At 41.4% G+C, this 25,601-nt stretch overlaps 1 pseudogene; it reads right to left on the bottom strand.

Moving 5' to 3' along the window:
* Nucleotides 1-1,124: 1,124 nt before the first annotated feature.
* Nucleotides 1,125-1,855, bottom strand: LOC116529549 (annotated as a pseudogene).
* Between the last annotated feature and the right edge of the window lie 23,746 nt (nt 1,856-25,601).

The raw sequence follows: 25,601 nt of genomic DNA, 5'->3' as shown, positions 1-25,601 counted from the left end.
ACACCAGGCTCTTTATAAGAGGAAGGCAAAAGGTCAGAGTTAGAGAAAAATACATGACCATGAAGCAGGAGGTCCTTGTGATGCAGCCACAAGCGAGGAATGTAAGCGGTCTTTAAACATATATATATATATATATATATATTTTTTTTTTTTTTTTTTAAATGGGGTCTCAATCTGTCACCCAGGCTGGAGTGAAGTGCTGTGATCTCGGCTCATTGTAACCTCCACCTCCTAGGCTCAAACAATCCTTCCACCTCAGCCTCCTGAGTAGCTGGGACCACAGGTGTGGGCCACCACTCCCAGCTAAGGTAGGCAGCCTCTAGAAAGAGGAAAAGGCAAGAAAATGGATTTCCCTCTGGAGCTTCCAAAAATGAAGAAGCCCTGTGGACACCCTGGTTTTCATCCTATGAGACCCATTTTAGACCTCGGACCTCCGGAACTATAAAAGCATACATTTGTGTTGTTTTAAACTCTGAAGTTTGTAGTAATCTCTCACAGTAGGCCTAGGACACTAATACAAATGGTGTAGATGAGGAATGATGGGGTGATGTGTCCTCAAGATGGCAGAGTGCACAGATGACACTCTGAGCATAGGACGGTGCTTGCTCCCCTCCCTGTCCCCCACCCCATGTTGATATCAAGATGTTTGTGTCCCGGAACCTAAACCGTCTCCCTGGGGAAATGAGCAAGGGGTAGGAGTTGAACTGTCTGAGATCGTTTTCACAACATTGGCTGAATAGGACCTTAACATACAAATGAAGTTGTGTCATAGAAGTAAAGAAAGTAGAAAGCCTTGCACATGTGAGTTGAGGATTTTGATTTATAACCGATGTGCACTTATTGGAAAGTGTGCTTCCCAGGGCAGTGGGAAGGTATCTACACAGTGGCCACATGGAAACCTAGCCACTGGGACCATGATTTGCCTGTGGTCTTTTAAGAATTGATTAAAGGTAGCAAAATAAGAATATTAAGTTTTGTGTGTGTATTGGGGGAAAAGGAGCCAGTCGATGAAAGTCCACAAAGGGAGTTAGAAACTTGGGCTCAGATGCCCCACCCCTGCTGGACCCAGCACAGCTGGAGCTCAGCACACTGGACACCCCCATTGTTCTGCCCCTTCCAAGATGGGGCTTAAATAGGCAGGCCCCAGCCTGGCAGCCGGGGGTCCCGGGGCCTAGAGTGGACAGAAGTTGGAGAAGTAGGGGTGCTGCAGGGCCTCTTCTGCTGAGATACATTGGATGGGGTTACATGTCAGAAGATTCTGCAGCAGACTCCTCCCTGTGGCATTGAGTTTGGGCACGACGTTCACCAGGGATGTTGTGTCTGGGTACATTGGGTAGGGCTTGTAGTCTGGCAGCTTGGTCGTGGTGGGCCACTGCTCCTCAGTGGGCGTCCCCAGCAGCTGGAAGATCTTCTTCAACTGTTCATTGACATCATTGCCAGGAAAAAGAGGCCACCCAGCATTGGCCAGCTCTGCAAAGATGCAGCCGGCTGATACATGTTGATGGCTGTGGAGGAGGAAGGACTTTACAATCTCAGGGTCAAAATCACCATTGCACCTGTCAAAATACTTCTTCAGGTCCTGGTCACAGAATTCAAAACCAAAGTCAGCTTCTCATTGCTGTGCAGGATGTCATGAAGCCTGATGACGTTCTTGTGCTTCAGCTCCTTGAGGAGGCAGAACTCCCGGAGGGCGGAACTCGGCACATCCTCAGCATCGTCATCCAGCTTCACTCATTTCAGAGCCACGATCTCATGAGACTCCTGGTTTTTGGCCTTGAACAATGTCCAGCAGGTGCCTTCCCCAATCTTTTCCAGTTTTTTATATTTCTGCATTGCGGTGGTCACAGGGACCCCTGAGGGCTCTCGGTTTTAAGACTCAAGGATATTAAATGTTTTTAAATTTTTGATTTGATTTATTCTTTTCTTTAAAGACAGGGTCTTGCTCTATCATCCTGGCTGGAGGCAGTGGTGTGATCATAGTTCCCTGTAGCCTCGAACTCCTGGGCTCAAGCAATCCTCCTGCCTCAGCCTCCTGGGTACTTGGGACTACAGCTGCACGCCACCATGCCTGGCTAATTTAAAAAAAATTTTTAAAGTGACAACTTTTCATTTTGAAATAGTTTGACTCATAAGAAGCTGTGAAACTAGTACACAGAGATCATATGTACGCTTCACCCAGTTTTCCTCTACGATAACATCTTACAAAGCCACAGTGCAGTTTTCAAAATGAGGAAGTTGATATTGGTGGAAGACTAGTACAGGCTTTATTTGGATTTTATTGTTTTTTTAAATGAAGTCTTTTTAAAAATTTTTTGTTTGTTTTTTGCTTCTTTGAAACATGACTTTTTTGTAGTTATGTTTTTAATTAAGTTTTTACTTTGACACACTGGCATATTCACAAGCAGAGCATACCTTATGTTGCCGTTTTATAGCCACACCTAATTCTTCATCCCTGTCCCCTTCAAAACCACCAGCAACCATTAATCTGTTCACCATTCCTATAATTTATCATTTCAGACATTTAAAAAAATTATACTTTAAGTTCTGGGATACATGTGCAGAATGTGCAGGTTTGTTACATACGTATACACATGCCATGGTGTTTTGCTGCACACATCAACCCGTTATCTACATTAGGTATTTCTCCTAATGCTATCCCTCCCCAGTGCCCCCAGCCCCCGACAGGGCCTGGTGTGTGATATTCCCCTCCTTGTGTCCATGTTGTTCAGCTCCCACTTATGAGTGAGAATATGCAGTGTTTAGCTTTCTGTTACTGTGTTAGTTTGCTGAGAATGATGGTTTCCAGCTTCATCCATGTCCCTGTAAAGAACATGAGCTCAACCTTTCTTATGGCTGCATAGTATTCCGTGGTGTATATGTGCCACATTTTCTTTATCTAGTCTATCATTGATGGACATTTGGGTTGGTTCCAAGTCTTTGCTGTTGTGAACAGTGCTGCAATAAACATACGTGTGCATATAGTAGAATGATTGTAATCATTCTACTATATGTGTACATTATAGTAGAATGATTTATAATCCTTTGGGTATATACCCAGTAATGGGATTGCTGGGTCAAATGGTATTTCTGGTTCTAGAGCCTTGAGGAATCACCACACTGCCTTCCACAATGGTTGAACTAATTTTATACAAATGGAATCATGTAGTATGTGACCTTTTAGTACTGGCTTTTTTCACTCCAATTATTCTCTGGAGATAAATCCCAGTTGTTGCATATCTCAGTAATTTGTTCCATTTTATTCCTAAGGAGCACTCTCTGTTTTGGGTGTATTACAGTTTGTTTCACCATTTATGTGTTGAAGTACATCTGAATTGTTTTCATTTGGGGTTTATTACAAATAAAGATGTGATAAACATTTACAGGTTTTTGTATGAATCTGTGGCTTCATTTATCTGGGATAAATGCCTAGGAACATGATTGCTGGGTCACATGGTAAGTCCATGTTTAATTCTGCAAGCAACTGCCAAACTGTTTTCCAGAGTGGTTGTATCATTTTGCTTTTCCACCAGTAATGTATGAGTCATCCAACTTGCCTGCATTTTGTTGTAAATATTTTTTTATTTTGGCCTTTCTGATAGGTATGTAGTCGTTTTAATTTGGTCATTGTGGTTTTAATTTGCATTTCCCTACTGGCTAATGATGCTGAACATCTTTGATGTGTTTATTTGCCATCTGTGTCTCTCTGAAAGTGAAAAATAATGTCTCTTGCCCATTATCTAATTGAATTATTTGTTTCTATACTGTTGAATTTTGAGAAGTCTTTATTTATTTTAGATACTAGTCCTTTCTTGGATACGTGGTTTGCAAATATTTTCTCTATTCTGTAGCTTGCTTTTTCATAACTATTGACATAATCTTTCACAGAGCAAGATTTTTAATTTTGAAGAAGTATGATTTTGAATTTTTTCCTTTTACATATTATACTTTTGGTATCATGTCTAAAAACTCTTTGCCTAGCCCTAGATCCTAAACCATAGATCCTAAAGATTTTCTTATTTTTTATACATTCTTTTTTTTTTTAGTTTTAGTTTTAGTTTTGTTTTGTTTTGTTTTGCTTTGAGAAAGAGTCTTGCTCTGTTCCCCAGGCTGGAGTGCAGTGCTGCAATTTTAGCTCACTGCAACCTCTGCCTTCTGCGTTCCAGTGATTCTTGTGCCTCAGCCTCCTGAGTAACAGGGACTTCAGGCATGCTATTTTTGTATTTTTAGTCCAGCTACTTTTTGTATTTTTAGTCAAGATGGGGTTTTGCCATGTTGACCTCAACTCTTGGCCTCACATGATCCACACACCTCGGCCTCCCAAAGTGCTGGGATTACAGGTATGAGCCACTGAGACGGGCCAAGATTTTCTCTTATGTTTTATTCTGGAAGTGTTATAGCTTTTTATGTTTTACATTTAAGTCTGTGATCCATTTTGAGTTAATTTTTATATGATTTAGGTTGATGTTCTTTTTTCATCTATAGATGTCCAATTGCTCCAGACATTTATTGAGAAAACTCTTTTCTTCATTGAATTGATTTTGCACTTTTGTCAAAAATCAGTTAAGGATACAGGTGTGGGTCTATTCCTGGATTCTCTGTTCCGTTCCATTATTCCATGTATGTATCCCTATACCAGTACCATACACTTTGGATTACCATAGCTATATAGTAAGTCTTGAAACTGAGTAAGTCTTGTAACTGATTCCTTCCAATGTATTCTTCTGTTTGAAAATTATTTTAGCTAGTCTATTTTTTGGGCATTCTCTATAAATTTTAGAATAATATTGTCTATGTCTATAAAAATCTTTGCTGGGATTAAGATAGGAGCTAGATTAAACCTTGATGTCAATTTGGGGACAACTGATGTCTTTACTAGAGTAAGTCTCCTAATCCATGAATACAATATATCTGTACATTATTTAGATATTCTTTGATTTCTTTCATTAGCATTGTGTAGTTTCTGGCATATAAGTCCTTACATGCTTTGTTATTTTTATACTTATTATTAATTTTGAGTGATTATTAATAGTATTTGCATTTTTTATTTTGGTATCCATTTGTTCATTGCTAGTATTAATATATAAAAATATAATTGATTGTATATTTATCTTGTATCGTGCAACTTTATTGAACTCATTTATTAATTTTAGGATTTTTTTATAGATTCTTTGGGGATTTTTACAAAAACAATCATGTCTTCTGCAGAAACAGTATTATTTCTTTCTTTTCAATATATTAATATGTACCATTCATTGCCTTCTTGCACTAGCTACAACTTTTAGCATTATAAGAGTGGTGAGAGTGGACAGTTTCCTTGCTCCCAATCTTAGAGTGAAAGCTTTCAGTCTTTCACTATTAAGTATAATATTCGTTATAGGATTTTTGCATATCCTACTAATCAAGATGAGAAAATCTTCCACTATTCTTACTTTCTGAGTGTTTTTTTTCTTTTAGCCATGAATGGCTGTTGAATTTTGTCAAATGCTGTGTCTGTGTTTATTAATTTGATTATAGGATTATCTTCTTTTAGCCTGTTACTGTAGTGGATTATGTTTATTATGCCATGGTTGTACATTGATTTTCAAATATTGAACCAGTCATGCATCAAAGGAATAAAACCTCCTTGGTCATATATACACCATACCCTTTTCATATATTGATTAATTATATCTGCTAATATTTTATTAATCATTTCTATGACTATGTCTAATAATATGTCTATGAGGGATATTGGTCTGCAGTTTTTTTTTTTTTTTTGTATTGTCCTTGGGTTTGAGATGATGGTAATACTAGCTTCACAAAACAAATTGAGAAGTGATCCCACTTCTATTTTTTAGGGAGTCATTGTACAGAATTATGTTAATCCTTCTTTAAATATTTGGCAGGTTCTTTAGTGAGACCATCTGGACCTGTAGATTTCTTTTTTGGGAGTTTAAAAATTATTGATTCAATTTTCTTAATATTGTAAGGCTATCAAAATTATCTGTTTCATATTGAGTGAGCTGTGGTGGCTTGTGTTTTTAGATGAACTGGACCATTTTGTCTAAGTTATTAAATTTGTATGTGTAGAGTTGTTCACAGTATTCCTTCAGTAACTCTTTGATGTTTTCAGGATCCGTAATGACATCCTCTGTTTCATTCATGATATTGTTAATTTGTGTCTTCTCTGTTTTTCCTTTGTCACTCTTGTTAGGGGTTTTACAGTTGCATAGCTCTTTTTTTTTAAAATGTTTATTTTAGGTCAGGGATACATGTGCAGGTTTGTTATATAGGTAAACTTGTGTCATGAAGATTTGTTGTACAGATTATTTCATCACCCAGGTGTTAAGCCTAGTACCCATTAGTTATTTTTCCTGATCCTCTCCCTCCTCCGGCCCTCCACCTTTTGGTAGGCCCCAGTATATGTTCCTCTCTTATGTGTCTGTGTGTTACCATTATTTACCTCCAACTTACAAGTGAGAACATGCAGTATTTGGTTTTCTGTTCCTGAGTTAGTTTGCTAAGGATAATGGCCTCGAGCTCCATCCACATTCCTGCAAAGGACTTGATCTCATTTTTTAGAGGCTGCTTAGTATTCCCTGGTGTATATGTACCACATTTTCTTTATCCAGTTTAACACTGATGGGCATTCAGTTTAATTCCATGTCTTTGCTATTGTGAATAGTGCTGTAATGAATATACGTAGGCATGTATCTTTATGATAGAGAGATTTATATTCTTTTGGGTGTATATCCAGTAATGGGGCTTGCTGGGTTGAATGGTATTTCTGTTTTTAGATCTTTGAGGAATTGCCACACTGTTTTCCATAACACTCCCACCAACAGTGTATAAGTGTTCCTTTTTCTCCACAACCTTGGCAACACCTGTTATTTTCTGACTTTTAATAATAGCCATTTTGACTTGTGTGAGATGATATCTGTCTGTGGTTTTGATTTGCATTTCTCTAATGATCAGTGATATTGAGCTTGCTTTCATCTTTGTTGGTTGCATGTTCTGTCTTTTTTTTTGAGATGTGCCTGTTTATGTCCTTTGCCCACTTTTTTATAGGGTTGTTTCTTTTTCTTGTAATTTTGTTTGAGCTCCTTATAAATGCATGGATATTAGACCTTTGTCAGATGTATAGTTTGCCAAAATTTTCTCTTATTCTGTAGGTTGTCTGTTTACTCTGTTTATAGTTTCTTGTGTTGTGCAGAAGCGCTTTAGTGTTTAGTTCTTTCTAAAGAAGTAGGTTTTCTGTTTTCAATTTTATTATATTGGCTTCTGGTTTTACATTAGTGTATTAGTTCATTTCATGCTATTGATAAAGACATATCAGAGACTGGGTAGTTTATAAAGAATAAAAGGTTTAATGGACTCAGAGTTTCATGAGGCTGGGGAGGCTTCACAATCATGGCAGAAGACAAAGAAAGAACAAAGGGACTTCTTACATGGCAGTGGGCAAGAGAGAATGAGAACCAAGTAAAAGGGGTCTCCCCTAATAAAACCATCAGATCTTGTGAGATTTATTCACTATCACGAGGATGGTATGAAGGAAACTGTCCCATGATTCAGTTATCTTCTACCAGTCCCTCTCACAACATGTGGTAATTGGGGGAGCTACAAAATTGGGGAGGGGACACAACCAAACCATAGCAATTAGTATTTGATTTCTTCTTGCTTTGAATTAATTTTTCTTTTCTTTTTCCAAGTTCTTATAATGGAAGCTTAGGTTACTAATCTGAGACTTTTCTTTTTTTCTTTTCTTATGTATGCATTTAATGCTATAAATTTCCCTCATCACTGCTTTAGCTGTGACCCACAAATTTTCATGTTTTATTTTAATTTTTATTCAATGTAATTTAAAAAAATTCATTTGAAACCTTCTCTTTGACCCATGGATCATCTAGAAGTGTGATGTTTAATTTTTACATGTTTAGAGATTATTCCATTATTCCAAATTCGGTGAAATAAGGAGCTACTTTTTCAGAAAGAACTAAACACTAAAGAGCTTCTGCACAACAAAAGAAACCATAAACAGAGTAAACAGACAACCTACAGAATAAGAGAAAATGTTTGCAAGCTATACATCTGACAAAGGCCTAATATTCACCATCTGTAAGGAGCTCAAACAAAATTACAGGAAAAAGAAACAACCCTATTAAAAGTGGGCAAAGGACAAAGGACATAAACAGACACTTCTCAAAAAAAGGCAGAACACTGTTTATGATTTCCATTCATTTAACTTTCTTAAAGTTTGTTGTGTAGCCCAGTATACAGTTTATTCTGGTGTATATTCCAGGGATACTCAAATTAATGTGTGTTCTGCTATTATTTGAGAAGAGCGTTCTAGTTATGTCTGCTAGATTTTGTTGGCTGATAGTGTTTTGAGTTCTATATCCTTGATGATTTTTGTCTAATTGTTTTTATTAATTGTTGAGAGGACAGTGTTGAAGTCTCCAACTATAATTGTGGATTTGTTTAGTTCTTTTATTCCATTAGTTTTTACTTCACAGTTTTTACAGCTCTGTTGTTTGGCGCATACACAATGATCTTATCTGGGGTTTACTCAACATTTTGAATCCATAGTTTTATGTCCCTTCACAAACTTGGTATGTTTTCAGCCATTGTTTCTTTGGGTAATCATTCATCCCTGTTCTCTTTCTCATCTCTTTCTGGGACCCCAATGACACAAATGTTAGATATTTTGCTATTGTCTGTCAGGTCCCTGAAGATCTTTTTATTATTATGATTTTTTTCAACCTATTTTCTCTCTTGTTTAGATTGTTCTGTCTTTAAATTCACTGATTCTTTCCTCTGCTCTTTCATTGTACTGTACTGTTGAATGTATCCACTGAGGTTTTATTTTCAGGTCTAAGATTTCCACTGGTTTTCCCTTTGTATTTTTTTTTTATAGATCTTTGTGGAAACTTTTTATTTCTTTCCTGAGGCTTTCTATTTTTTATTTGTTTGCAGCAAGCTCATATTTGCTCTATGAAGCATTTTTATCATGGGCGTTTTAAAATCATTGACAGGGAATTCCAACATAATCATCATCTCTATGTTGGCATCTAGTGATTGTTTTTTCATTCAATTTGACATCTTCCTGATACTTGGTATGACAAGTGATTTTGAAACATGGGAATCTTAAGATTAGGTTATGAGACTCTGATCTTATTGAAACATTCTGTTTTAACTGGCTTTCTCTGACACTACTCTGGCAGGGGAAGAAGAGGACTCTGCCTTGTTACTGCCAGGTGAGGATGAAAGTCCAGGTTCTCCACTTGGCCTCTGTAGGTACCTGAGGGAAGAACTACTTGTTACTTCTGGGCAGGGGTAAGTGTTCCAGTGACACCACGATGGGGATGACCTTGTTACTAATGGGTTATGCTGAAACTCTCACCTCTCTACCACTTTAGTGAGAAGAGAGGGACAGTTCATTACTGCTGGATGAAGTTGGAAGTCCAGTCTCTCCACATGTTCTCCACTGAGACGAATGGTGATAAAAGTCCTGATCCTGTCTTTGCCTTTTCTGACACTATCCTTAGCACAGCCCCACAAGGGTGGAAGTCTCAATTCCTTACTCTGCCTTTGTTGGCATGAGTGGAGGCAGGACCACAGTGTTTTTCTGTGGTGATTGGCTGGAGAGGAGTGGTTATTATCTAAAAGTTTTTTGTCTTGCTAGGCTGCCCCTTTCTTTCTGGAGAGAGTGGGTTTTGGCTGAATTTTGTTGGGACTTTTTTGTCTGTGCCTGTTAGTGTTTGCAGGTAGTTGGCTTCTTCAACTGCAAGTCCAGGTGTAACAGGCAAAAGAAAACCCAGGGAGTAAATCACCTCCCAGTCCATCCTCGTTCCTCAGGTGCAGAGTTTCTTAGCCGGTCCACCTCCTTCTCTTCAAGCTCCAGTCTTTTAATGTCTGTTTTGCATATAATACTCAGGGTTTTTAGTTGTATCTTGCAGGCAGAAACTCTAACTGTGGGATTTTAAAACCATTTCTCTAGGATTACCATAAGCACTTGAGCCTGTCTGATGGTGATTATGTTAGCATTGCCTTATAAAGGATGTTCAGTTGCTCTTACAAAGGGAACTGGGCACTGCAGGGACAGCCTGACTGGAAGGCCTCCTTTTGGCATAATCTGGATCTTTAAAGGATCATAATTCATGTCCCTTTTAGAGAAATCAAGGAAATATTTCAATCAGCACTGACACAGGGCTTCCAAGCTTGTCTTTCAAACTTGGAAAGTTTCATGAAAGTTTGAAACTTCAAGTATGACATGTGAAAAGAGCCCCAAGAAAGATTCAGTAGATGTGGCCCGCTGTGTGTCCTCGAGCAATTCATTTTAACTTCCTGGGCCTCAGTTTCTCCACCTCAAACTCAGGACAGACAGGGATGGACCAGTTCGGGGTATCTATACTTCCAACATGTACAGAGCACCAGCTTGAGTTTGCTGTGGTAGTACCTGCTGCTTCTTCATTTACTGAAGACTGTGCTCCAAATGGACTCACCTGAAGGAGGAAACTTCATATTTCCATGGGATGTGTGCCCCTTGGCAGCAGGATGGCTGTGCTGACTCAGCACATGCAGGACCAGCGCTTAGGCATGGCGTCCTCTGAGGTCCCAAGCCCAGCCTGAAAGAAATGGTCACTGGGGCTTTTCAGTTCAGGCTGACCCCTTGACCCTAACTCAGACGCTGATGAAGCATGTCCTGCTCACAGCAGGTGGCTATGGAGCCTCTCCAAACACAGACGCCACGCGCTCCATGTAGCCTCCGTGGTAGTTCACACTCCCCGGACTGTAGACAGAACATCTGTTGTTGGTTCATGTGAAAACTTCCAGCCATGCCCCTTCTCCCTGCCTCCAGTTCTGAGGCACTTAATTTAAAAAAAGCTTCTCTTATTCCTAAACATTGTGGAGCAAACATTTAGCATCATCCTGTTGCCTTTAACACACCTTCTGCTCATCCTCCCGTGACAAAATGTTGCTTGCCAACACAGTTACTCTTGAAAGGAAAGTGAATTAAAATTCATCTCCTTGGGAGCACTTGCAAGGATGAGAACTTCACGGCCCCCTGTGTTAATTGGAGAGTTTCTGAGGACCCAGTGCAATTGGGGAATAGCCACATAGCACCATACACCAGTGAGCTCCTCTCAATCCCCTCCCAGGATGTGACTCAGGAGCTGACGGGGGTGTGTGACTGCCCCTCCGCAGGCCAGGTTTCCAGCTGGGAGCAGGATGGCTCCCCGGAGGGCTAGAAAGGCAGTTAGCACATCCCAGCTGGGGCTGAGGGTAGGACTCTTGTTTCTTTTTTCAGTTCATCCACTACCTGTCGAAAATGCTCAATTCCATTGTTTTGAAATGTCCTCACCTATGAAGGCAGCATCCCTGCCTTTTCTGTACCCTGCTGCATCTTCAAACATTTAGAATTGTGTCTGGCTCTGGCATATAGTAGATGCTCAATAAATATTTGTTGGCTGAGTAAATTTCGTAGTTGTCTTCACTGAACTCTAAGTTCTATTTGTCAAGGACCATTTCTGTCTTATTTAATCTCCAAGGCTTAATATGGTATGAGGGCATGTAGTTTATGATCAATAAATATCTACTGAACCGAGCTGCTTCTGGGACATTCCTATTACTCCTTAGGAGCATCTCTGTGGCCTTGATGTTAGGAGCAGGGCTTTGGAGTTAGGCAGTACTAAGTACAAATACTGACTCAGCTACTTTTTCTCTGGAGATACTGAGGCATGTACTTTCAGCTCCTTGACTGTTTCCTATGGGAAAGGCAGGGATAATAATACCTACTAACTTTCTTCAATGCATGGGGTTGTTGAAGAGTTAAATTGCAGCAGCATAACACTTAATAAATGATAATTATAATTGTTGTTGACATTATGTCTCGCTTCTATGTCTCAGGCAGATAGTCGTGCCCACACTACTTAGCCGGGTTTTAAGTGAAAAGGTGACCTGGTAGTGTGTCAAGGAGAGCTGGACAGTGCCTGACCTCTGTTTCTAGGCCGGTGACTCTCAGTCTGGAGTCCACAGGGTGATCTGGGTGCTTTGAGAATTACTCACAGCTTGTAAAAGATCCCAGTGAAAATCCCAATTGTCCTTGATGAAAATGCATTGTAGGGGGAGAAGGGGTGGGGGGAGGGGAGGTGCATGCTGATGGGCATGGATCAAAGCCACACAAGACTTCAAGAAAACAAAGAATCCATCATTACATAATAAGTGCTGTCTTGTAGACAAAAGATTTCCGTGGCTGGGGGTTTTGAGGGGAAATAACAAAGGGGCCTAAACATTGTTATTTAATGACCCTCAGTCTTCACTTCTCCCTGAGGGCTAGAACACAGATAGAGTACTAAAGCCCAGTGGTTAAGTTTAGGAGCTCTTGACTCACCTCCTGGAATGGAAGCCTGACTCTTTAGTGTACTGCCTTTGTCCTCATCTATAAAATGGAGATAATAGTAGTCATGTTGATTACGAGAGTTAAATGAAGCAATTCATATAAAGAGCTTAAAGCAACACCTGGCCCATCATAGCTAGTTCCTGCCATTTTTAAATCATCCTTGTTGCTTTTCCTTTTTCCCAGTCAACTTGCTGGCTTCCCGCTCACCACCTATCATGTTCTCCTGACTCAGGCTGGTTGTGGGGAGCAGATGTGGACCCAGCATTCGCCTGGGGCATGCCATGATGGTGTCAGGGGAGGATGACCTCAGCCCCAGCATGCTTCCTGATGACCACTGCTTTCTATTTATACAATGAGCCCTGGGCTTGCCTGGAGAATGCCAGCAATTGCATCCACATCGCTGGCAGCTTGTCTGTTACCTGGAGTTGGAAATCATCCTTTGCTGTTATCGTAAAGGGTCCCAGAATGGTATAATGCCAGAGCTGATGTCTAGATCACAAAAGCCTCTTAAATCTTACCGACAGCAGTTGTCATCATGTCCAATGTAGGAAACATTGGTCCCAGTGCTTGAATTCACTCCCTTTTTACTGTTATCTCTTGCTCAGTTTCTACAAAAGCCCCTTAGCCACTTAGAAGTGGAACTACTGGAACTAAGCACATGCTGCAATATTTTTTAAAAAGTCTGTTTTATGAGCAAGCTAGTTGTAGAACGTGGAGCAGACACACCATTTAAGAGTAAGCAGTAGTAGGACGTGGAGCTGACACATCATACTAAGATTCATAGTAACCACGAGAGTTGGGCAATGACAATGGCAGGGCAGGGTCTAGAGAAAAGTTAGTGGTGGAGAGTTCCTTTCTAGGGTTTGAGAATCAGCCAAATGCATTATTACCCCAATAGCTTCTTCTTCATCCTACCTGTTCGTTCAATACTCTCAGTCCTGTGGGTTAAGCCTTTTCGAGGCAGGCAGCATCATATGGTAGAAAGAACCTGGGCTCCAAAATCAAACATATCTCAAGTGAGGTACCAGTTTGGCAATTTATAAGCTGTGTGACCAAGAAAAGTTACTTACCATTTCTGAGCCTCAGCATCTTCATCTGTAAAATGGGGCTAATACCTTCACCCAACTTGTAGGATAATTGTGAGGATTACATACACCTATCCATGAAAGCACACAATATGTATTAGCTGTTGTATTAATATGTTAGCTATTATTATTATTAACTTCAAGGCCATAGAACCCCAAATGACAAATGTCGACTGGACACAAAAGGATAAAAGCAATGGTCCGGGAGGGAGAAGATGTGGCAAGGCAAGTAGAGTCCCAGCAGACTAGGGGTCGGTGTAAGGCCCCAGGATGCCAGGGCAAGGGGTGAGAAGGTGATGCAACACGCCAGGGGTAACCTTTGTCGGTTTCCCAGTGTGGCCAGGGCCAGCTTGGTTAATGGTTAAGTGAGTGGTGCCTGAAATGGCTCGGAAGGTCTTCTTGTGTACTTGGAACTAAACATAGCTGGTGAAAAACATTCTCCCAATTAGCCGAGTATGGTGGTGGGCGTCTGTAGTCCCAGGTACTTGGGAGGCTGAGGCTGGTGAATCACTTGAACCCAGGAGGCAGAGGTTGCAGTGAGCTGAGACCATGACACTGCACTCCAGCCTGGGCAACAAGAGCAAAACTCCGTCTCAAAAACAAACAGACAGACAGACAGACAGACAATCACCTTCTCCCAGAGAGGAGGCTCCTCAGGTGGTCTCTGCTGGAAGGGCTGTGTAGTGTGATCATGAGCTCCCCTTCCATTGCGGAGAAGCTCTGACGTCGTTGCCATTGTTGCTGCTGCCATTGTCGCTACTGTCCTCTCCCGTAGTAACCACTAGTGTATGAGGTACCAGGTACTGTGCTAAGACATGCATTGACCTGCAATTTCTCTTCCCAACGATACCAGGAGAGACGTATTATTATTTTACTGATAAGAAAACTGAGGCTTAATGAATTGAATTGCTTAAGGTCACACCATGACTGAGTGGTAGAACTGGGATTTGAACCAGGTCTTGGTGTAACTCCAAATCAGTCTTTACTCACTGCACTATAATGCACGTTACCGTCACTGTCACCTCCGTTACTGCCATCACCGCCGCCGCCGCCGCCATCACTAGCGCCACTACGATGATCATCCTTATCATAAATTTCACAAAAAGCAAAATCACACACTATATGTCATCTCTTTTAATATTCACAACATGATAAATATGATTATATCATCTCCATCTTGTCTGTGGATTAAGTGAGTTATTACATGCAAGTGATTAGAGCAGCAACTGGTACATACTAAGCTCTTAATGAGTCTTGTTTATTATTATTATTAACAACTTGATACTACCCAGTCCAGACCCACTGGTGAAGTCACTGGGGCCTTAACCTGGGCTGCTCCTCCCTGGGGCTCTACGGCAAGAGGAGTGTGATCCCTGAATGTCTCCCCACTGCCTGCCTGTAATGTGACCCACGTGGCCTCTGACTCCTGGGCTGCTGAAGAGGTGCACAGGAGTTGGTCCCAGTGACACTGCACCTGTAAGACTCATGTTTGGGATGAACAACCTCTCTGCCTGTGTAAGAAGCCTTTGCACAGAGGCTAAGAAGGCAGAACCCCATAAAGTCAAGCTGCCAGGTGCCACCTTGGGCAGGTTTTATGTTCCTGGCTTGTTCTTCTTTAGGCTGTTGTTATTGTACCTGGGGTGCCCAGTTCTGTTTCTGGGAGTGTGTGGCTCAGGCACCTGAGACTTCTCCTCTCCCATCAGTTTCTTTCTCCATTCCCCTCCCCTTTGGGTCATCCATAAGTTACTTACCCCATGGCCGCTCTTCTAGGAGTTTTATTTTTTACAAATAAGACTTGAGGCTTTTATTTCAGTGACATTTCGCCTCACTTGTTCAGAGTCCAGATTTTTCGAAACTTGCTAGTTATCTGACTGGAAAAGCTGGGAAATTTTTGGTCTTGAGTACCGTGATGGTAACTTTCCCAATGCCACACAGCTGCAAAGGAAGCTTGTGTGGCAGTGGGGTGAGGGGGGGTCTGGTTGGACTTAGATCCCTCTGTGAACACTTATCCATTCTAAGGGGGACCCTGCCCCAGAATTCACGGGGTACTTCCCGGTGGCTTTGATGGGCTGTGTGTCTCACTTTCCATAGACAGCAATTCTTCTCATATAAAGTAACGTGGAGGGAGCCCTGAGATTCCAACTCTGGGTTTTTCTGATTCCTGGGCATGCAGCCTCAAAGAACACATTATAAAGACATACACACAAAAGGTGGACATTAAAGCAACATATACGTATGTTGGAGGCAGAGACGGGTCAAGTGTTCATTGCCTGCATGCTATTGTACACGTGTGTGTTTGTGTGTGTGTGTGTGTGTGTGTGTGTATGTGTGTGTATATGTGTAACTCCAAGAAACCACATGTATGCCATGTTTTGAGTAGGCCAGAATTTTACAGCTGGACAGACCTAGAGTCTAGTTCTGCCCACCCCAATCCCCGCCCCCGCCACCATTAACTGTGTGGGAGACAGAATAAGGGTCATTGTAAATGTAGGCTCAGGAGTTTAGTTTTCCTGGGTTTGAATCCTGCCTGTATTGCTTATTATCAATGAAATCATAGCCAAATTTTTTCGCCTCTTTCAGCCTCAGTTTCCTCACCTGTAAAATGGTGATGATAATTATTCTGACCTATATGGCTGTTGTGATCATCTAGTGAGATAAATGTGTACCAAGTTTTTATCTCAGGGCCTGCAGTATAAAATTGGATGAATCGTAGCTGCTAGTCTATGCACATCTTATTAGGCCACTAACTGTTCATAGTCTCTTTCTTCTGTAGCTGTGTCTGAGGAGGGGAACTGAGAGGCCTCTGACCTGCTTAACTTCACCTTGTCACTCTGATGATTGGACCCGAAGATATCTCATTTGCCTGTCAGAGTCCTGTGAATGGAGGATAAAATTCTTGGCACTATTTGCCGAGCCTCTTAGTCAAGATGTCAGCCACGTTTCTGCTGCTTTTTCTTGCTTTCTTGGCTTCATAATTTCTGATCTAATAGCTTGGTCTGTTGACCTCAAATTTTGCTGTGAGAGTGTGTTTTGCAGGCTTTTCTTAGCTGTACCCTTTGCTGGAGATGTCCTCAGGCCAGGAAAATTCTTTATTCTCTTCTCTAATGCAAGGCAGATGGCATCCAACTAAAGGATGTGAGAAAGAGACTTCCTAGTTGGGTTTCTCTGGTTCTATTCTGTGTTCATTAGTTGCTGAGGACTTTGGCCATCCCTTGAGGGTCTCAGTTTAACTTATCATGCCTGAAAAGGTTTGTCTCTGTGTCCCCACCCAAATCTCACCCTGTAGCTCCCATAATTTCCATGTGTTGTGGGAAGAACCCCAGTGGGAGATGATTGAATCATGGGGGTGAGTCTTTCCTGTGCTATTCTTGTGATGGCAAATGGGTCTCATGAAATCTGATGGTTTTAAAAATGGCAGTCTCTCTGCACAAGCTCTCTTTGTCTGCTGCCATCCATGTAAGACGTAACTTGCTCTTCCTTGCCTTCCGACATGATAGTGAGGCTTCCCCAGCCACATGGAACTGTAAGTCCAATTAAACCTCTTTATTTCGTAAATTGCCCAGTCTCAGGGATGTCTTTATCAGCAGTGTGAAAATGGACAAATACAACACCTAATGTTCCTGCATCCACAGGTGAATTGGCACGGGTGGGGGTGAAGGATTTTGCACTAGATCCATAGGACCTGTAGGAGCTCTCTGAAGAAGGGGGTCAGCACATGGCTCCAGGTGTGGATGGCAGAATTCCTCTCCTCCTCACTCAGACCTTCAAGGAAGAGAGGGAATGGTGGAAGCAACTGAGAGACGTCTTGCTCTCCTGGCACTAGGGATGGATGGAACACAGAGAAGATTCAGATGCCATTCTCTGCTCACATTACCAATGGGACTGTGACTGTAGTCATTAGGTGGCTCTACTCAGCTCAGGTGACCCTGTCGCTTTCACTGCCCTTGACTATCTCATCCCACAAGAGACAGCGTAGCATGGTGGGATGACACAGGTTTGGCATTGGAGTGACTTGGACTTGCATCCTGGTCCCACCCCTTATTGTCCATGTAACATTGGGCAAATTACTTAACCTCTCTGGATCTCAGTTTTCTCATATGAAAAACAAGGATAATAATATACACTTTGTAAGTTCATGTGAGGATCGAAGTGAAATGACACATGAATGGTGTAGATACATAACATTCAATAAAAAAGTGGTTATTAAAGATACTTGATAAGATTATTTCAACTTGTGACACTAAAAATAAACTGAGTGGTTGAAAATGACAAGAGTGGTCACATAAAATAAGCTAAATGTGTTTATGGCTGCACTATGATGTGGACTTGGTGTTTGCTGCTAATTGTCTCCTTTCCTGAACATTGATGAAACTCATAGACAGGAGATGTCTTTGTTCTCTTTCCTCATCTCGTTTGCTGTCTTTAAGCTGGTTTTGGGGCATGCACTGATCCATTTCCACATGCTACATCTCTTCCTGCTGATTCATGCAGGAATGGTTTCTTTCTTGCATCAGAGCTAATAAAAGAGTTACAGAGAATTCTTGGCCTCTCTGTCTTGTAATTCCAAACTTCAAAGAACAGGGTCTTCCCCAACATCATGTCTATAGCAACAGTGATCTATGTTTCTATTAGCAACTGTACGGATCCAAGCAAATGCTGGCTGCACACAAATCTCCTTAGGTCTACAGAGCCCTGCTTTTTTTTTTTTTTTTTAAAATAATCCCTTTAATAATCAAATAATCATAGATGCACAGGAGTTCCAAGGATAGTACAGAGAGGACATGTGTACCATTCACCCAATGATTACATTTCACATTCTTAGGGTACAAGAACAAAACCGGAAAACTGACATAGGAACAATGTGTGTGCATTGTTCTATGTCATTGATCACATGTGTAGATTTGTGTAATCACTGCCACAATCTAGACATAGAATTATTTCATCACTGCAATGATCTCCCTCTTGCTACCTATCCCTTTAGGGTCACATTTACCCACTCTTTCTCCACCATTCCTAACTCTTGGCAACCACTCATCTACTTTCCAAACTGGGATACTTTAGGGAGTGGAAGAGGATGTCACCAGCCATCAATTATTATGCTTGGACAACAGGTGTAAACTGGAATGTTTGGTCTCCAAATCAAATGTTTTATTTCTGGGTGTGTGGTTGGGAATGGAGTGGGGAGTTACACTTTTAATGAAGTTCTCTAGCTTGGGGCAAAACCTTTTTCAAGAGCTGTCAGGGAGATGTTCCCCTTTGGGTGGAGGGAGCTTCCATTGTCCTGCTGCTGGTATGGGCCCCAGCATCTCATCATTCTATACTTACTCTTGCTTGCAAGAGAGTAGAGTAGCTTCCACCGTCTGTGGAACTACCTGGAGCACAGGTTTAAGGATAATGCCTTGTTTTGCATCTACCTCAACCCACTGTGTTCTTCCCCGCCCTCCCATTCTACCATGAAATTGCAATCACTCAAGTTACCACTGATTCTTCATTGCTATACCCTGTCCTTGAAAGGCTGGAATTTTCCAGAATATTGGCTCAAGCTCCTCTCTCACCCTGCACTCTCTTGCTGTGTCATCTCACCACCCCATGCCTTTAATAATCACTTAGGGTGATGACATCCATGTTGGTTAATTTCTCAGATTACCGTTTCTGCACTGACCTGGCTTACTGTGGGGCTTAGCATTTCCAGACTGCACAGTGGCATTTATTCTAGACTCTATACATTTGAGACTCTAGTTTAAAATTACTTTTCTTTCTTCTTTCATCTGATCTCCCCTGCCTTGCTCCAAGTGAAGTATGGATCCAGTCTATATTTTGTACATGTAAGAAGGTTAGCGCATCAATAATCATCTGTTGAATAATCGTACTGACTTATTTTAGCTTCATAGCATGATCAGGGACTACTTACTCTTTGATTTGCTTTTTGCATTTTGATTGATGCTATATACAAGCAGGTGCACTGTTGTTTTTTTTTTTTTTCCTAATGATGTTCCCTTTCATTCTCCAAGTGAAACACATCAGTTCCCTTACATACTCTCTTTAGCTATTCTTTCCCCTTAGTTATTATTTATAATCTAAATATAACTATTGTTTAGGTGCAAGATTTTTTTTTATTGCAGTTTGTATGGAAGAACCTTATCAAGAAAAAGCAATTTGCATATTCTTTCCCTAAAAAGAAAAGAAAGAAAGAAAAAAAAAAATACTGTTCCTCTAACAACATCCCACAGTTCTTCTAAAATAAACCTTTCTTCTTAATTATTCCTGAATGGACATCTCAATCTGTTTCATGTGATTGTAAAACTGTTGACATTAAGAAAAAGAAAAACACAAGTAATAAGGAAAAATATTAAAAATCTTTCTTACATTTATAGAAGGCTTTGTAGTTAAATAAAATATGCTTCATTATGAGTTATTTAACAATTAAAATAAACTATTGGAGGAAGTGAGTAAAGTGTTATAATCACCATTTTGTAGATGAGGAAGCTGAGGCTCAGAGAGATTAAGTATCTTTCACAAAGTTATGCATTTAGAAAATGGTTGAGTTCACTTATAGTTCAGGTTTTTTGGACTCTAACCCTAATGCTCCATGTTGTAGGATTCCTAATATTTGATGATATCAACAGCAATTTATGTGTTCAATATAGAGCTTTACCCAAGTTTTCAGTTTCCTGGCAGAAATAATAAGCTTCATTTCATCTGATGAAAGCTTTTGTTACTGTCTTCACAAGCTGCTGGTACTAATTTTAGATGAGTGATTTTTGAACATCCATTCACATAAATATTAAGTCCTACCATGCCCTTAGCCAGGATATATGGTGGGAGCTGTTTCTGGTTTTAGTGAACTCGGCTATGCTGTGGTTTGTTCTATACACAGTCAGGGCTTGAACACAGGGGCAATCGATGTCTCAGGTGTGATATGGAGGATGATGTGATGATATCATGTTGATGAGGTGGTGGGGACAGAAAGGAGAAAGAGATCATTGTATCCCTGGAAAGGACTGGGGAAGACATCCTAGAGAAAGGGGTGTTTCAACTGAGGTCTTAATTAGAAGTAATTCTTTCCCATGTGGTAGGGAGCATGGAGCAGGCATTCTAAGGAAAGGAGGTAGTATGAGCAAATGTATGAAGGAAAGACAGAGCATGGTGTGTTTTAGGAGATGCAGCCTGTTGTAGCTGGATGAAGGAACCTCTTTCAAGTGGGGAGAGGCTGATAAGTACGATTTGGCTGTGTCCCCATCCAAATCTCACCTTGAATTGTAGCTCTCATGATTCCCACATGTTGTGGGAGGGGCCCGGTGGGAGATAATTGAGTCATGGGGGCAGTATCCCCCAGACTGTTCTCATGGTAATGTGTAAGTCTCAAGATCTGATGGTTTTATAAGGGGAAGTTCTTTTCACTTGGCTCTCATTTTCTCCCTTGCCTATGGCCATTTAAGTCCTGCCTTTCACCTTCCACCATGACTGTGAGGCCTCCTCAGTCACATGGAACTGTGAGTCTATTAAACCTCTTTTTCTTTATAAATTACTCAGTCTTAAATATGTCTTCATCAGCAGTGTGAAAATGGACTACTACACTGATTTTGGGAAGGAATGAAGGTAAGAATGTACAGGACCTAGTTGGTAAGAATGTACAGGATCATCCAGTCTGAAAGTCAGCCCAGCTCTCAGATTCTCCTTCACAAAGGAGATTTATGCAGAATGTCTGGGCCAGTGGCTCTCAACCCTGGCTCCACATTAGAACTATCCCCAAGATTCTGATTCTATTGGTCTTAAGTGTGGCATGGGTCTTCTCATTAAAAAAAAAAAAAAAAAAAAAAACCCAGTTGATATAAATTAGCTGTTAAGGAAGAAAACTATCTTGTCCCTTGTTGAAACAGTAAGGAAGACTTTATTCAAGACTATTGTAATAGGGGAGAAAGGTACGGCTCAACTCTGAATACAGGAAGGACAAGTTGGGATTTATAGCAAGGAGCAGAGTGTGGGCCAGTGGATGGAAAATTATTGAAAGGAGACATCAAAGATATGGCTAAAGGCAGGCCAAGGACTTAGACATCATAGGTCTGGGATGAAGAACTTGATCAGATATCAAGGGCAAGGGAATGATTTAGAGAATTCTTTGCTAAGACTGGGCTGGGCAAGTCAAAGACAAAATTGGGGTTGGCCTGGGGGGCTAGGTCAAGGCTTGGTCAAAAAGAAGGCTCAGAGGAGCCTGTCTGAAGTTTGGTCAAGGAGAGAGACTTTGTCAGTATACCTGGAGTTAAGACCCATGACTCTTGTCTGTGGCTCGGGCACAGAAACCAGCCACAAGTGGCATCAGTGCTCACCATGCTGTCTGATTCTCCACTGTGGTTCCAAAGCCTGTTGAGGAAACTAAGAGAACGTAGGTAATTCTTCAACAGGTAGAGCTAGTGAGTGGCCCTGACTTCTAAGCTGACTGGTTTTCTTCAGTGGCTGAAGGCACTGTGAGGACAGCAGGACAGTTTGGGAGAAGATATAAGAAGGAAAAATACCATTCAGCCTTGAAGTCAGGGCCACTCACTATCTCTGCCTGTTGGTGAGTTATCTGAGTTCTGAGTCTCAGTTTCCTCATAAACATAATGGTGGTAAATATAATAACTACTGCAGCGGCTATTGAGAGGATGGAACAAGACAATGTTTGTCAAGTGTTTTTTACCATGCCCAGGGCATAATGGTGGCATTAAGGAGTGGCTGACTTTGGGAGGCCTAGGCAGGTAGATTGCCTGAGGTCAGGAATTAGAGACCAGCCTGACCAACATGGTGAAACCCCATCTCTACTAAAAGCACGAAACAATCAGCTGGGTGTGGTGGTGCATGCCTGTAATCCCAGCTACTTGGGGGGCTGAGGCAGGAGAATTGCTTAAATCTGGGAGGTGGAGGTTGCACTGAGCTGAGATCACGCCTCTGCACTCTTGCCTGGGGGACAAGAGTGAGACACTGTCTAAATAAATAAATAAATAAATAAATAAATAAATAAATAAATAAAAAAAAAAAAAACTAGCTGACTTTAAAAGAATGCTCAGAAGTCATGATTTCCTTCTCTGTACTTATGGCTTGTTCAAATGTTGAGGGTGGCACTTTGTCACCTAGGCCCCAAAGCGGGGCTATGAGGGCCCCCAGGCCTCAGAAAATCCCTCATCAAGGGAGTCTTCTCATCTCCTCTTGAAGCACTTCTCTACTTAGGGATTAGATAAGGCTCCCAGGGCAAGATCCCATCTACCTATTCCTCTTCCTGGTCATACATGCAATGTGCAAACAAAACCTCACATCATGTTTTAGTCATAAAAGCTCTGAACTGTGGCCCTGTTGGAAAAGAGTAATTATTATTACTAGAGTAATAATAGTAATATATAATATAAAACATTATTTATAATGTAAAATATAAATAATACTTTAGATTCAGATGAAAAACCTGCCAAGAATTCAACTGGCTTTCACTGGCATTGTCTCTTCCATTCTCAGCACTGTCAGAGCAGAAGCACAGCCTGTGGGGAGGCACTAGGTTTCCGAGCTTGACTGTCTTGGGTTCGTACAAGTTATGAAACTTGTACAAGTTATGAAACCTTTCTGTGCTTCAGTTCCCTCATCTGTAAAATAAGATAATAGTAACATTGCCTTCATAGAGTTGTTGTATGGGTCAAATGAGTTAAAATACACAGAACCCTTAGAGAAGTACCCAATAAATTCTTGGTATTTTTTGGCTACAATTTAGAATTATAGATATGTATTATTTTCTTTTTTTGAGACAGTCTCACTCTGTCGCCCAGGCTAGAATACAGTGGCACAATCTTGGCTCACTGCAACCTCTGCCTCCCTGGTTCAAGCAATTCTCCTGCCTCAACCTCCTGAGTAGCTGGGATTACAGGCATGCTCCACCACACCCAGCTAATTTTTTTAAAAAATATTTTTAGTAGAGAAGGAGTTTTATCATGTTAGTCAGGCTGGTCTCAAACTCCTGACCTTGTGATCCACCCACCTCAGCCTCCCAAAGCGCTGGGATTACAGGTGTGAGCCACCGTGCCTGGCCTCATATGTATTATTTTTATCACTGGCATAAGCAGTTTCCACAAGCTTAATAATAACACAGATTTAATATATTATAGTTCTGTAGAAGTCTGACATGGTCTTGCTGGGCTAAAATCAGGGCGTTGACAGGGCTGTGCACCTTTGTGGGGGCTCTGGAGAGAATCTTCTGCTGCCATTGTCATGCCTTTTCCAGCTTCTAGAGCCTTCCCACATTCTTTGGCTTGGGGCATTCTTCCATCTTCAGAGCCAGCCACATTGCTTTTCATTATCCATTCTTCCATAGTCACAGTTCCTCTGACTACAGCGGAGAAAGGGTTCTCTAGCTTTTAAGAATCTGTATGATTTCACTGGACTCACCCAAATAATTCAGGATAATTTCTCCATCTCAATGTCCTTAACTTAATCAAATCTATGAAGTCTCTTTTGCCACAGAAGGTAACATATTCATAAGTTCCAGGGAGTAGGATGTGACTATTTAGGGGCCCATCATTCTTTCTACCACAGGATACATCCATAATAGAAAATTTAACATTGTCCACTATAATGTCAACTTGACTGGGTCATGGGGTGCCCAGATATTTGTTCAAACATATTCTTGGTGTGTCTGTGCGGGTGGTTTTGGAGGAATTTAACATTTACATTGGTAGACTGAGTAAAGCAGATCATCCTCCTTAATGTGGGTGGGCTTCATCCAATCAGTTAAAAGCCTGAATAGAACAAAAACACGGACCCTCCCCCAAGTAAGAATTCCTCCTGCTTGACTGCTTGAGCTGTGACTTCGATCTTCTGCCCTTGGACTGGAACTTACATCATCAGCTTGCTTGGATTTCCAGCTTATCAGCTGCAGATCTTGGGACTTTTTAGCTTACATAGTCACATAAGTCAATTGCTTATAATCTTCTCTCTCTGTCTTCTGTTTTTCTGGAAAACCCTAACTAATACATTCACAGATGATGCAACAATATCATCTCTTTATATATATTTTAACCTGCCAATTAAGGTTTTAGGAGGGCTCATTTAGTGTCAGTGCTGGCTCTGAGGAGCAAACAACACAAACCTGATCCTTGCCCTCGTGGAGATCACAGCCTAATGGACAAGCAGACACTCAACAAGTGAACATAAACAGATCCGAAATTATAGAGGGTGACCAGCAGAATGCAGGTCAGCACTGTTAGAGAGAGTAGCAGAGGGGGAGTCATAGAGTGGGAGTCTGAAGTCCCAGCACATATCATGAAATTGACTGAGTGCAGTTGACCTGAATGTAAAAAAAGCAAAATGAAATAAAAGAGAAAACCTTAGAGCACAATGGATAAAATAAAGGTAAATTGTGCGTTTTGGAAACTTTAATCTGATGACACTTTCAGACCTACATCTGTGTGTGGATTGCAACGCCTGCTGTGGACCCTGTGTAACTCAGTAACAACTTTGCAAGCCAGGGTCACAGAGCCTCCACTGGCCTGGAGCAGCACCATCTGGGATGCTCAGCCTCTCTGTAGATATTCCCTGGGGAAGAGGATTTTGGAGGGGTTTGTACGGGCAATTAAATGCATGGGAATGAGACACAGCATCTCACTCAAGTGCAAGGGGACTGGGAACTGGATCCTGGTGGATCTTAGTGTCCATCACACGCTTAGGTGACTACCCTTTGTCACCTACACCCCAAAGCGGTGCTGTGAGGACCCCCATGCCTCAGAAAATCCCTCATCAAGGCAGAGTCTTCTCATTTCCTGTTGAAGCACTTCTCTTCTTAGGGATGAGATAAGGCTCCCCGGGCAAGATCCCATCTACCTATGATTCCTGGTCATGTTTGTAACGTGCAAACAAAACCTCACCTTGTGTTTTAGTCATAAAAGCTCTGAGCTGTGGCCCTGCTGGAAAAGGATGATTGAGCTCAGGGAGAGCCCTGCTGGGGCTGGCTAACATGGGTCTGTTTTATGATGTGATGCCGGCAAGCTGGGTGGCTCAGAGGTGGAGACAGTGGGATAATAAATCTCTGCAGCTAGAGCTTAGCAAAGCATGCCTTTTAAGGCGGCTAGGAGGACACTATCAAAATGGCTCACCTTGGGAACACAGACAATAGGAGGAGAGAG

The sequence above is a fragment of the Sapajus apella genome, unplaced genomic scaffold (assembly GCF_009761245.1).
Source record: "Sapajus apella isolate SASKATOON/1434 unplaced genomic scaffold, GSC_monkey_1.0 scaffold3, whole genome shotgun sequence".
NCBI classification, from domain to species: Eukaryota; Metazoa; Chordata; class Mammalia; order Primates; family Cebidae; genus Sapajus; species Sapajus apella.
This window is presented reverse-complemented; position numbering and strand designations above follow the sequence as displayed.